General features: G+C 36.9%; 1 non-coding gene across 1 annotated transcript; it reads right to left on the reverse strand.

The window, feature by feature from the left end:
• Window positions 1–11,880: 11,880 nt before the first annotated feature.
• On the reverse strand, window positions 11,881–11,984 carry LOC112804319 (small nucleolar RNA R71). Its single transcript, XR_003202931.1, has one exon. It is a non-coding gene; the product is annotated as a small nucleolar RNA R71 (small nucleolar RNA).
• Between the last annotated feature and the right edge of the window lie 405 nt (window positions 11,985–12,389).

Genomic DNA, 12,389 nt, shown 5'->3' on the forward strand with positions numbered 1-12,389 from the left:
TTCATTTTAATACTTTCAATAACATCTTACTATGCATGCTATGTGTTTGTGAAAATGCCTGTATGGCATTGTGCATTATTTAAAATTATTCTATTCTACTACTCTAATGCCTTCTTTTCACAAATCCCCTTTTATATTTTATTGATTAAAATATAATTGTCAATACAAACAGATTGTTAGTTTAAATGAGTTGATAATCTAACTTGGACATTTAATGCTTGATCTATGCTACTCATGCCTATGTTGGCATGCCAATAAACATCTTGCATCTAATTGTCATTACATGCACTTGCTATATTTCCATTGATGAACTTTCACATGTAGTCATGACCATGTGTTAACGACATCCTTCTTTACCGTGCATTGATTATCACCGATACCATCCCCTTCCTTGTTCTAACCCTTCATTTTAAAAAGTTACTTTCTTCTTCCCTTTTCAGGATGGCCACCAAGAAAGGCAAGGAGAAAGCTACTCCCAAACCACCAAAAAGGAGAGGAACAAAGAGAGCATTAGTGGTAGAACCATCTTCAACAACGGTTAAACCCTCAACAAAATGAATCAAGAAAATCATCAAGGTCGATGAAAAAGAGAAAGCCTTTCCAGCAAAGGACACTGTGAGGTTCACTAACCGCTACTGTGAGCAGATGTTTCCCATCCTAGCTGAGAGAAACTATAACAATGAGCACCTTCTCATCCTCCCAACCCGCATTGTTAAAATTATTGAGCCCCGTATTGAGCAAAGACAATGAGGATTCCTACAGAGACAGCCACGACAAGTTAATCTATCATGAGTAGTTGAATTCTACTCCAATTTTCATATGCCAACCCTGCAGTCTGTCTATGTCCATCAGAAGCAAGTCCCCATAACTGAAGAGGCCATTCAGCGAGCTTTAGATCTTCCTCCTGCTCCAGAAGGATTAGACGCATTTCAAGAAACCTCACTCAAGCGCCAGACATACCAATTTGACTGAGACGTCGTTCTCAGAGTTATCGCACAACCTGGCAGCAGATGAATTTATGGATACCATCGATCCCGACCAAAAGGGATATCGGCTTCCGCACTTACCTTGGAGGCTCGAATATGGGTACAGATTGTGTCCCATTACGTCTTTCTGAGCACTCACGAGTCCTCTTTCACTGCAGACATGGCTGTTCTACTCTGGTGTATCATTACAGACCAGTCTCTAAACTTAAAGACACATCCGGAATACCATGGGACACGTACAAATTACGGGCAACTTACCTTTTCCCTCCTTGGTTTCAAATCTAGTCTCAGTAGCCGGAGTCTCCTATAGGGCTGGGGACACTAAAGCCATGCTTCCACCGGATTATCAGTACGTCCCTAACGAGAAATATATCAGACCTCCAGCAGCCACTACCCACCAGCCTACAGAATCGGCCGAAGACATTCCCCCTTCCACACCACAAGCACCTACAACAAATCAACTGCTCCATCAGATGCTTAAAAGATTGGATCGGCAAGACTAAAAAGCAAAGCTAAGGGAGCGCCGTAACCAGCGTCGATTCACATACCTCAAGGAGATGCTTATGGGAAACCACAGACCTTACAAAGACCCAGACACTCCGGACTCCACTTCATTTACCAGCACATGGAGCCATGACGGTCCCGATTGTGGAGATACTGCTACTAGCCCATCTTTGCTCCTGACAAATGGCACTGAGGACGGTGCAAAACCTTAAGTGTGGGGAGGTCGGTCAGTACCTAACTTCCAGAGGTAATTTCTCTTCCCTAACACCAATAAAGTAAGATATTTATTTATTTTTATTTTTTAGAATAGGATAGTGATCGGGGTAAAACTTGTCTCTCAACAAATTCCCATTCGGCAAGTGTACCGAATTTGTCGTCAAGTAAAAACTCACAATAGAGTGAGGTCGAATCCCACAGGGATTGATTGATCAAGCAACTTTAATTAGAGGAATGATCTAGTTGAGCGAATCCATGAATAGAGTTGATAATTGCAGAAATTAAAATGGCAAGAAAGTAAATGACTGAAAGTAAATAGCAGAATTGTAAATGGAAATGGGGGAATTGCTCATAAAAGTAAATTGCAGAAAATAAAGAGAATGGGTAAGATCAGAAATAGGGAGTTCATTGGGCTTAGGAGATGTTGCATTCTCCGAATCAATTTCATTTTCAACTCTTTCTCAATCAATGTACTCATTGATCTCCTTGGCAATCTTAAGTGATTGAATCACAATTTCTTGCAATTCAATCTCTCAAATCTTGATCAATAGCCAATTCCTTGGTCAATTGCTCATGAGAAGAGATGAAGTGTGGTCACTGATTATACCACATGCACTTCCCAAATCAAATGCTTAGAGGGTTATAGCCACATACCCATCCACACTCAATTTGGTCAGCATGAGAAAGCATTTCTAGCTAATCTCTTCATTCCTCTTTCAAGGATCCGAAGAGATCCATGTTTGAGTAGCTTCTTTTCCAAGATAACTATCCAATTGGATGAAGATCAGAAGCTTTCAAGAAAAATCAAAAGGAAAGATAGAAGAAGAATAAGAAAATTAGTATTGATCCATCAAATTACAACAGAGCTCCCTAACCCAATGAAAGGGGTTTAGTTGTTCATAGCTCTAGAAATCAAAATCAAAGATGGAGAATACATAATAAAGCTAGAAGTGCAAAGAAAGTAAATACAAAGAGTAGTTCTCTTTCTTAGCTCCCAAAAAGCTCCTCCCCCAAATGCTCCTCTCTATTTCAAAACTACTCCTATATATACTACTCTTCTCAGCTTCTAGTTAGCTCTTCAAGTCTTGGGCCTTTGGATTTTTGAGCTTGAAGCAGTTCCTTTCTTCAATTGGGCTTGGCTTACTTGCAGAGAGAAAGTGTGAAGTGGGCAGAGACTTTAGCTCAAGACGTTAGGGGTGTTTAACATTTAATGAAAATACAAGTTCGAGAACATTAGTGACACTTAACATTGTCACTAACGTTGCCATGCACCCCTTTGCCTCACGTTAAAGCCCACGTTAACTGGGTTAACGTGGCTTTTAACTTTGCCTTGCTAGCCTTCGAGAACGTTAGTGACACTCAACATTGTCACTAACGTTCAAGTGTGCCCCTTCTTGCTTCACGTTAAAGCTCACGTTAACTAGGTTAACGTGGCTTCTAACGTGGCTTTTGCCAACCTTCGAGAACGTTAGTGACACTCAACATTGTCACTAATGTTCAAGTGTGCCCCTAGGTCTCACGTTAGAGTCCACGTTAACTGGGTTAACGTGGCTTCTAACGTGGCCATTCTTAGTCATCCCAACATTAGTAACAATGTTGAGTGTCACTAACGTTGGCTCATTCTTTATTCCTCATCGTTAGCTTCCACGTTAACCAAATTAACGTGGAGGTTAACGTGGCTCTTGGGGGTTGTGTGGTTGCTCCAACGTTAGTGACAATGTTGAGTGTCACTAACGTTGTCGACAACTCTTCATCTCTTACGTTAGCTCCCACGTTAACCAAGTTAATGTGGGAGTTAACGTGGCTCTTTGCACCTTAGGCCAACGTTAGTGACAATGTTGGGTGTCACTAACGTTGGCTTCTCTTCCCCCTTTAACGTTAGAGGCCACGTTAACTAGGTTAACATGGCTTCTAACGTGGCCATTTGTGAGCAATTGCCAACGTTAGTGACAATGTTAAGTGTCACTAATGTTGGCTCAACTTCTCTTCTCCACGTTAGAGTTCACGTTAACTTAGTTATCATGACTCTTTAACGTGGGCATTGATGGCTTTTGAGAGTGTTTTTGGCAATCACTTTTCTCCTTAACTTTGCAAGTTACCTCCCATTCCTTACTTCCTTTGGTCCTGAAATCAAGCAATAGAGTGCATCAAAGTTCTAGTCCACGTCATAGGTAATGCAATATACAATTTTGTCATTAAAATCATGCAAAATCCTCATGAAATAATGTAAAATGCACAATGTATGCTTGAATCAAGGTCTGAGTGAATATTTTCCCAAAACTAACTTATTTCCTAAGAAAATGCATGAAATTACCTAAAAACAATAAAGAAAAGGTCAGTGAAACTGGCCAAAATGCCCTGGCATCACATAGATTGCATACAAATAATTAGTTGCATGCATGTTCTATTTGGTTGAAAAAAAAATAAGTTTCTTTTTAAGACCCTATTTTTGAAAATTTTCACTAATTTAAATCAAAACTTTTATGTTAAATTTGTTTGAAGTTGTATTTGGAACATAGTTTAAAAATCTAAAAACACACAACCCGTGAGATTTTGAGCATAATCACATGGTTTCATTATTTAACCATAAATATTTTATTCTTGTGTGTTTACTTCTCTATGATTGTAATCCATATTTTGTTTCATCCTATATGTCCAATGTTTAATGTGTTATATGCATGCATATGATTGAGGCCATCACTTGTTTAGCTCACTTATCCCAAATAAGCCTACCCTTTAAATCACTAGCCTTAAGCAGAAAACAATTAAATATCCCAAATTGAATCTTTGGTTAGTTTAAGATAGAGATTGTGTGTTAATTAAGTATGGGAAAAATTTTGGGAACATGGGTTAATAAGGGAATATGTTATGTTCTTACTTTAATAAAATATTGGGAATTTGGGTGCCTACTCATGTAAAACAGAAAAATGAAAAATCCATATGCATTGATATGTTATTTTTACTTAAAAAAATCCAAAATAAATAAATAATTAAGGGAAAAAAATTAACCCAATTCTAAGTTGAGTTAAGTTCCAAGATCACTGCACATGTGATAAAAAATTAAAAGAAAGTTGATGCATGAGTATGTAATGCAAAAGTGGGAAATTTTGGGTAGCTAGGCATGATTCTAGAGTTATAAAGAGTGTATGTATGTTAGGTGAGAGATTAAGTTAGTCAAAGATTCATATTTTAGTTCACTTAACCATATATATATATCCTCACCCTACCTTAGCCCCATTACAACGTTGAAAAGACCTCATGATGTTTGCATTGTACATTAAATATTGTTGATTGGTTAGGTGAAAAACAAAGTTTAGAAAGCATAATTAGAGAATAGTAGAGTGATTACCCTATACACTTGAGAGACTAGAGTGCATATACACCATCAGTGAGGGTTCAGTGCTTAATTCTATGTTCCCTGCTTTCATGAGCTATCTTCTTACATTTTTATCTGTTCTTACTGTATAAATTGAATTAGTGGAACTTGATTTATGTTTGTCTTGAAGAACTTATTTACTTTTAACCAAGTAGACAAAAATCATATAGTTGCATTTATATATTGGTGCACAAAATTGTGATCTCTAACAATGGCGCTCAACTTGGTATGCGCGTTCATAATCTCAACACTTTCTTCACAACTCCGCACAACTAACCAGCAAGTGCACTGGGTCGTCCAACTAATACCTTACGTGAGTAAGGGTCGATCCCACGGAGATTGTCGGCTTGAAGCAAGCTATGGTCACCTTGTAAATCTTAGTCAGGCGGAATCAAATAGGTAATAGAGTTTGATAATTAAAATAGAAATAAAACATAAAGTAAAGATAGAGATACTTATGTAATTCATTCGTGAGAATTTCAGATAAGTGTATGAAGGTGCTTTGCTCCTTTTGAATCTCTGCTTTCCTACTGCCTTCATCCAATCCTTCATACTCTTTTTCATGGCAAACTGTATGTAGGGTTTCACCGACGTCAATGGCTACCTCCCATCCACTCAGTGAAAAAGGTCCTCTACAGTTTTCCGCATTACTAATCATCTGTCGGTTCTCGATCATGTTGGAATAGGATTTACTATCCTTTTGCATCTGTCACTATGCCCAACACTCGTGATTTTGAAGCTCTTCACAGTCATCCCTTCCCAAATCCTACTCGGAATACCACAGACAAGGTTTAGACTTTCCGAATCTCAGGAATGGCCACCAATGGATTCTAGCTTATACCACGAAGACTCTGATCTCCCGGAATGTAAAGCTCAGTTGTCAGGCGAGGCAGTCATGCGTCGTGGGCCAGGAGTCCAAGAGATGCACGCTCAATCTTAAGTAGAACGGAAGTGGTTGTCAGTCATGCGTTCATAGTTGAGAATGATGATGAGTGTCACGGATCATCACATTCATCAGGTTGAAGTGCGAGTGAATATCTTAGAAAAAGAATAAGCTTGAATTGAATAGAAGAACAATAGTAATTGCATTAATACTCAAGGAACAGCAGAGCTTCACACCTTAATCTATGGTGTGTAGAAACTCCACCGTTGAAAATACACAAGAACAAGGTCTAGGCATGGCCGAATGGCCAGCCCCCAAAATGTGATCAAGAGATCAAAAGATGATCAAAAGATGAAAATAAAATAGTAAAAGGTCCTATTTATAAGAAAACTAGCTACTAGGGTTTACAGAAATAGGTAAATGATGCAGAAATCCACTTCCGGGACCACGTGGTGTGTGCTTGGGCTGAGCATTGAGCTTTACACGTGTAGAGACTTCTCTTGGAGTTAAATGTCAGCTTTGGTACCAGTTTGGGCATTTAACTCCAACTTTTATGCCAGCTCTGGCGTTTTGACTTCAGAATAAGGCAGAGAAGGGGCGTTTGAACGCCAATTTGCATCATCAAAACTCGGGAAAAGTATGGACTATTATATATTGATGGAAAACCCTAGATGTCTACTTTCCAACATAATTGAGAGCACGCCATTTGGGGTTCTATAGCTCCAAAAATTCTACTTCGAGTGCAGGAAAGTCAGAATCCAACAGCATCTACAGTCCTTTATCAGCCTCTGAATCAGATTTTTGCTCAGGTCCCTCAATTTCAGCCAGAAAATACCTGAAATCACAGAAAAACACACAAACTCATAGTGAAGTCCAGAAATATGAATTTTGCATAAAAACTTAATAAAAACATCCCAAAAAGTACCTAGATCCTCTAAAACTACCTAAAAATAATGCAAAAAAGCGTATATATTATCCGCTCATCACAACACCACACTTAAATTGTTGCTTGTCCCCAAGAAACTGAAAACAAAATAGGATAAAAAGAAGAGAATATACAATGAATCCCACAGTATCAATGAAACGTAGTCCTAATTAGATGAACGGGGCTTGTAGCTTTTTGCTTCTGAACAGTTTTGGCATCTCACTTTATCCTTTGAGGTTCAGAACGATAGGCATCTATAGGAACTCAGAATTTCAGATAGTGCTATTGATTCTCCTAGTTCAGTGCGTTGATTCTTGAACACAGCTTCTTTATGAGTCTTGGTCGTGACCCTAAGCACGTTGTCTTCCAATATTACCACCGGATACATAAATGCCACAGACACATAACTGGGTGAACCTTTTCAGATTATGACTCAGCTTTGTTAAAGTCCCCTGTTAGAGGTGTCCAGAGTTCTTAAGCACACTCTTTTTGCTTTGGATCACGACTTTAACCACTCAGTCTCAAGTTTTTCACTTGGACCTTCATGACACAAGCACATGGTTAGGGACAACTTGATTTAGCCGCTTAGGCTTGGATATTATTTCCTTGGCCCTCCTATCCATTAACGCTCAAAGCCTTGGATCCTTTTTACCCTTGCCTTTTGGTTTAAGGGTTATTGGCTTTTTCTCCTTGCTTTTTCTCTCTTTTTTTTTTGCCATTTTTTTCACTACTTTTTCTTACTTCAAGAACCAATTTCATGATTTTTCAGATTATCAACAACATTTCTCTTTGTTCATCATTCTTTCAAGAGCCAACAACTTTAACATTCATAAACAACAAGATAAAAAATATGCACTGTTCAAGCATTCATTCATAGAGCAAAAAGTATTGCCACCACATCAAACTAATTAAACTAGTTTCAGGATAAAATTTGAAATCCAAGTACTTCTTTTTCTTTTGTAATTAAGCACATTTTTTCATTTAAGAGAGGTGAAGGATTCATTTATTCATGGCTTTAAGGCATAGACACTAGACACTAATGATCATATAGTGAAGACACAAACATAGATAGAACATATAGCCTAAAAATCGAAAACAGAAAAATAAATAGACAAGGAGATTAAGTAATGAGTCCACCTTAGTGAGGGTGATGTCTTCCTCTTGAAAATCCTATGGAGTGCTTGAGCTCTTTGATGAGCGGATAATTTATACGCTTTTTGGCATTGTTTTTAGGTAGTTTTTAGTATGATCTAATTACTTTTAAGGATGTTTTCATTAGTTTTTATGCTAAATTCACATTTCTGGACTTTACTATGAGTTTGTGTATTTTTCTGTGATTTCAGGTATTTTCTGGCTGAAATTGAGGGACCTGAGCAAAACTCTGATAGGAGGCTGACAAAGGACTGTTGATGTTGTTGGAATCTGACCTCCCTGCACTCGAAATGGATTTTCTGGAGCTACAGAACTCCAAATGGCGCTCTCTCAACGGCGTTGGAAATTAGACATCCAGAGCTTTCCAGCAATATATAATAGTCTATACCTTATTCGGAATTTGACGACGTAAACTGGCGCTCAACGCCAATTCCATGCTGCATTCTAGAGTCAAACGCCAGAAACACGTCACGAACCAGAGTTGAACGCCCAAAACACGTTACAACTTGGCGTTCAACTCCAAGAGAAGCCTCAGCTCGTGGATAGATCAAGCTCAGCCCAAGCACACACCAAGTGGGCCCCGAAAGTGGATTTATGCATCAATTACTTACCTCTATAAACCCTAGTAGCTAGTTTAGTATTAATAGAACTTTTTACTAGTCTATTAGATATCTTGGTTCCATATTTGGATTTTGACATCCTGGTTTTCGTTATGGAGGCTCGCCATTCGGCCATGCCTGGACCTTTCACTTATGTATTTTTAACGGTGGAGTTTCTACATACCAAAGATTAAGGGTGTGGAGCTCTGCTGTACCTCAAGTTTCAATGCAATTACTATTATTTTCCATCCAATTCGATTTATTCCTATTCTAAGATATTCATTGCACTTCAACTTGATATATGTGATGATCCGTGACACTCATCATCATTCTCACCTATGAACCCACGTGATTGACAACCACTTCCGTTCTACCTTAGACCAGGCACATATCTCTTGGATTCCTTAATTAGAATCTTCGTGGTATAAGCTAGAATTGATGTCGGCATTCATGGGAATCCGGAAGGTCTAACCATGTCTGTGGTATTCTGAGTAGGATTTCGGGATTGAATGACTGTGACGAGCTTCAAACTCCTGAAGGCTGGGCGTTAGTGACAGACGCAAAAGAATCACTGGATTCTACTCCAACCTGATTGAGAACCGACAGATGATTAGCTGTGCTGTGACAGAGCATTTAGACCATTTTCACTGAGAGGATGGGATGTAGCCATTGACAATGGTGATGCCCTACAAACAGCTTGCCATGGAAAGGAGTAAGAAGGATTGGATGAAAGCAGTATGAAAGCAGAGATTCAACAGGGACAATAATCTCCATACGCTTATCTGAAATTCCCATCATTAATTTACATAAGTATTTCTATCCTTTATTATTTAAGCAAGTATCTCTTTATACTTCCCATAACCAATTATTATCAGCCTGACTGAGATCTACAAGATGACCATAGATTGCTTCATACCAACAATCTCCGTAGGATCGATCCTTACTCACGTAAGGTATTACTTGGATGACCCAGTACACTTGCTGGTTAGTTGAGTGAAGTTGTGAGGTTATATTTAGACCATGGTATTGAGCACCAAGTTTTTTGGAGCCATTACTGGGGAATTAATTTTGAACAACAATTCAAGCATAAATCACAATTTCGTCCATCAAGTTTTTGGCGCCGTTGCTGGGGATTGTTCGAGTATGGACAACTGACGGTTCATCTTGTTGCTCGGATTAGGTAATTTTCTCTTTATTTTTCTTTTCAAAAAAGTTTTTAAAAATTTTTCAAAATTTTTTCTCTTATTTTCGTTTTTCCAAATAAAAAATAATTTTCAAAAAATATAATAAAAATACAAAAAAATCATAAAATCAAAAAATTCAAAAATATTTTGTGTTTCTTGTTTGAGTCTTGAGTCAATTTTTAAGTTTGGTGTCAATTGCATGCTTTAAAAATTTTTCTTGCATTTTTCAAAAATTTATGCATTTATGGTGTTCTTCATGATCTTCAAGTTGTTCTTGACAAGTCTTCTTGTTTGATCTTGATGATTTCTTGTTTTGTGTTGTATGTTGTTTTTCATATGCATTTTTGCATTCATAGTGTCCATGCATTAAAGAATTCTAAGTTTGGTGTCTTGCATGTTTTCTTTGCATAAAAAATTTTTCAAAAATATATTCTTGATATTCATCATGATCTTCAAAGTGTTCTTGATGTTCATCTTGACATTCATAGTTTTCTTGCATGCATCATGTGTTTTAATCCAAAATTTCATGTTTTGGGTCATGCTTGTGTTTTTCTCTCTCCTCATAAAAAATTCAAAAATAAAAAATATCTTTTCCTTATTTCCCTCCAAATTTTCAAAATTTTGTGTTGACTTTGTCAAAATTTTTAAAAATTAGTTGTTTCTTACAAGTCATGTCAAAATTTCAATTTAAAAAATTCTTATCTTTTCAAAACTTTTTCAAAAATCAAATCTTTTTCATTTTTTTCTTGTTAATTTCGAAAATTTCAAAATTATTTTTCAAAACCTTTTTCTTAATTTTATTTCAAATTTTCAAAATTACACTAACAATTAATGTGATTGATTCAAAAATTTGAAGTTTGTTACTTTCTTGTTAAGAAAGGTTCAATCTTTAAATTCTAGAATCATATCTTTTATTTCTTGTTAGTTAAGTAATTAAGTTTAATTTTAAAATTTAAATCTTTTTCAATCCTATCTTTTTATCATATCTTTTTGTCTTATCTTTTTATCATATCTTTTTCAAAATTTATCTTTTTTCAAAAATTTGATTTCAAAATATTTTATCTAACTTCTTATCTTCTTATCTTTTCAAATTTGATTTTAATATCTTTTTCAACTAACTATTTGACTTTTTGTTTGTTTCTTATCTTTTTCAAAACCACCTAACTACTTTTCCCTCTTTAATTTTCGAAAATATCTCATCTCTTTTTCAAAATTTCTTTTTAAATTGTTTTAAATTTTAATTTTAATTATATCTTATCTTTAATTTTCGAAAATCATTTAACTCTTTTTTTAAAATTTATTTTCGAAAATTTCGCCTTCTCTCATATTATTCTATTTATTTATTTATTCACTAACACTTCTCTTCACCTCTCTTCATCTCAATTCACAACCCCTATCCTTACCCTTCTGTTTGGATTCTCCTTTCTTTATTCCCTTTCTTCATCTACTAACAATAAGGAACCTCTTTACTGTGACATAGAGGATTCCTCTTTCTTTTCTTGTTCTCTTCTTCCCTATATGAGCAGGAACAAGGAAAAAGGCATTCTTGTTGAAGCTGACCCTGAACCTGAAAGGACTCTGAAGAGGAAACTAAGAGAAGCTAAATTACAACAATCCAGAGACAACCTTTCTAAATTTTTCGAACAAGAGAAGGAGATGGCAGCCGAACCCAACAACAACAATGCAAGGAGGATGCTTGGTGATTTCACTAAACCAACGTCCAAGTTTGATGGAAGAAGCATCTCCATTCCTGCCATTGGAGCAAACAATTTTGAGCTGAAACCTCAATTAGTTGCTTTAATGCAACAGAACTGCAAGTTTCATGGACTTCCATCTGAAAATCCCTATCAGTTTTTAACTGAGTTCTTGCAGATCTGTGAGACTGTAAAGATGAATGGAGTAGATCCTGAAGTCTACAGGCTCATGCTTTTTCCTTTTGCTGTAAGAGACAGAGCTAGAACATGGTTGGATTCACAACCTAAAGATAGCCTGGACTCCTGGGATAAGCTGGTCACGGCCTTCTTGGCTAAGTTCTTTCCTCCTCAAAAGCTGAGCAAGCTTAGAGTGGATGTTCAGACCTTCAAACAAAAAGATGGTGAATCCCTCTATGAAGCTTGGGAAAGATACAAACAGATGACCAAAAGATGTCCTTCTGACATGTTTTCAGAATGGACCATGATAGATATATTCTATTATGGTCTATCTAAGTTCTCTAAGATGTCATTGGACCATTCTGTAGGTGGATCCATTCACCTAAAGAAAACGCCTGCAGAAGCTCAAGAACTTATTGACATGGTTACAAATAACCAATTCATACACTTCTGAGAGGAATTCTGTGAATAATGGGATGCCTCCAAGGAAGGGAGTTCTTGAAATTGATACTTTGAATGCCATATTGGCTCAGAATAAAGTATTGACTCAGCAAGTCAACATGATTTCTCAAAGTCTGAATGGATGGCAAAATGCGTCTAACAGTACTAAAGAGGCAGCTTCTGAATAAGCTTATGATCCTGAAAACCCTGCAATAGCAGAGGTAAATTACATGGGTGAACCTTATGGGAACA

This window comes from Arachis hypogaea, chromosome 5 (assembly GCF_003086295.3).
Source record: "Arachis hypogaea cultivar Tifrunner chromosome 5, arahy.Tifrunner.gnm2.J5K5, whole genome shotgun sequence".
In the NCBI taxonomy this organism is placed as follows: domain Eukaryota; kingdom Viridiplantae; phylum Streptophyta; class Magnoliopsida; order Fabales; family Fabaceae; genus Arachis; species Arachis hypogaea.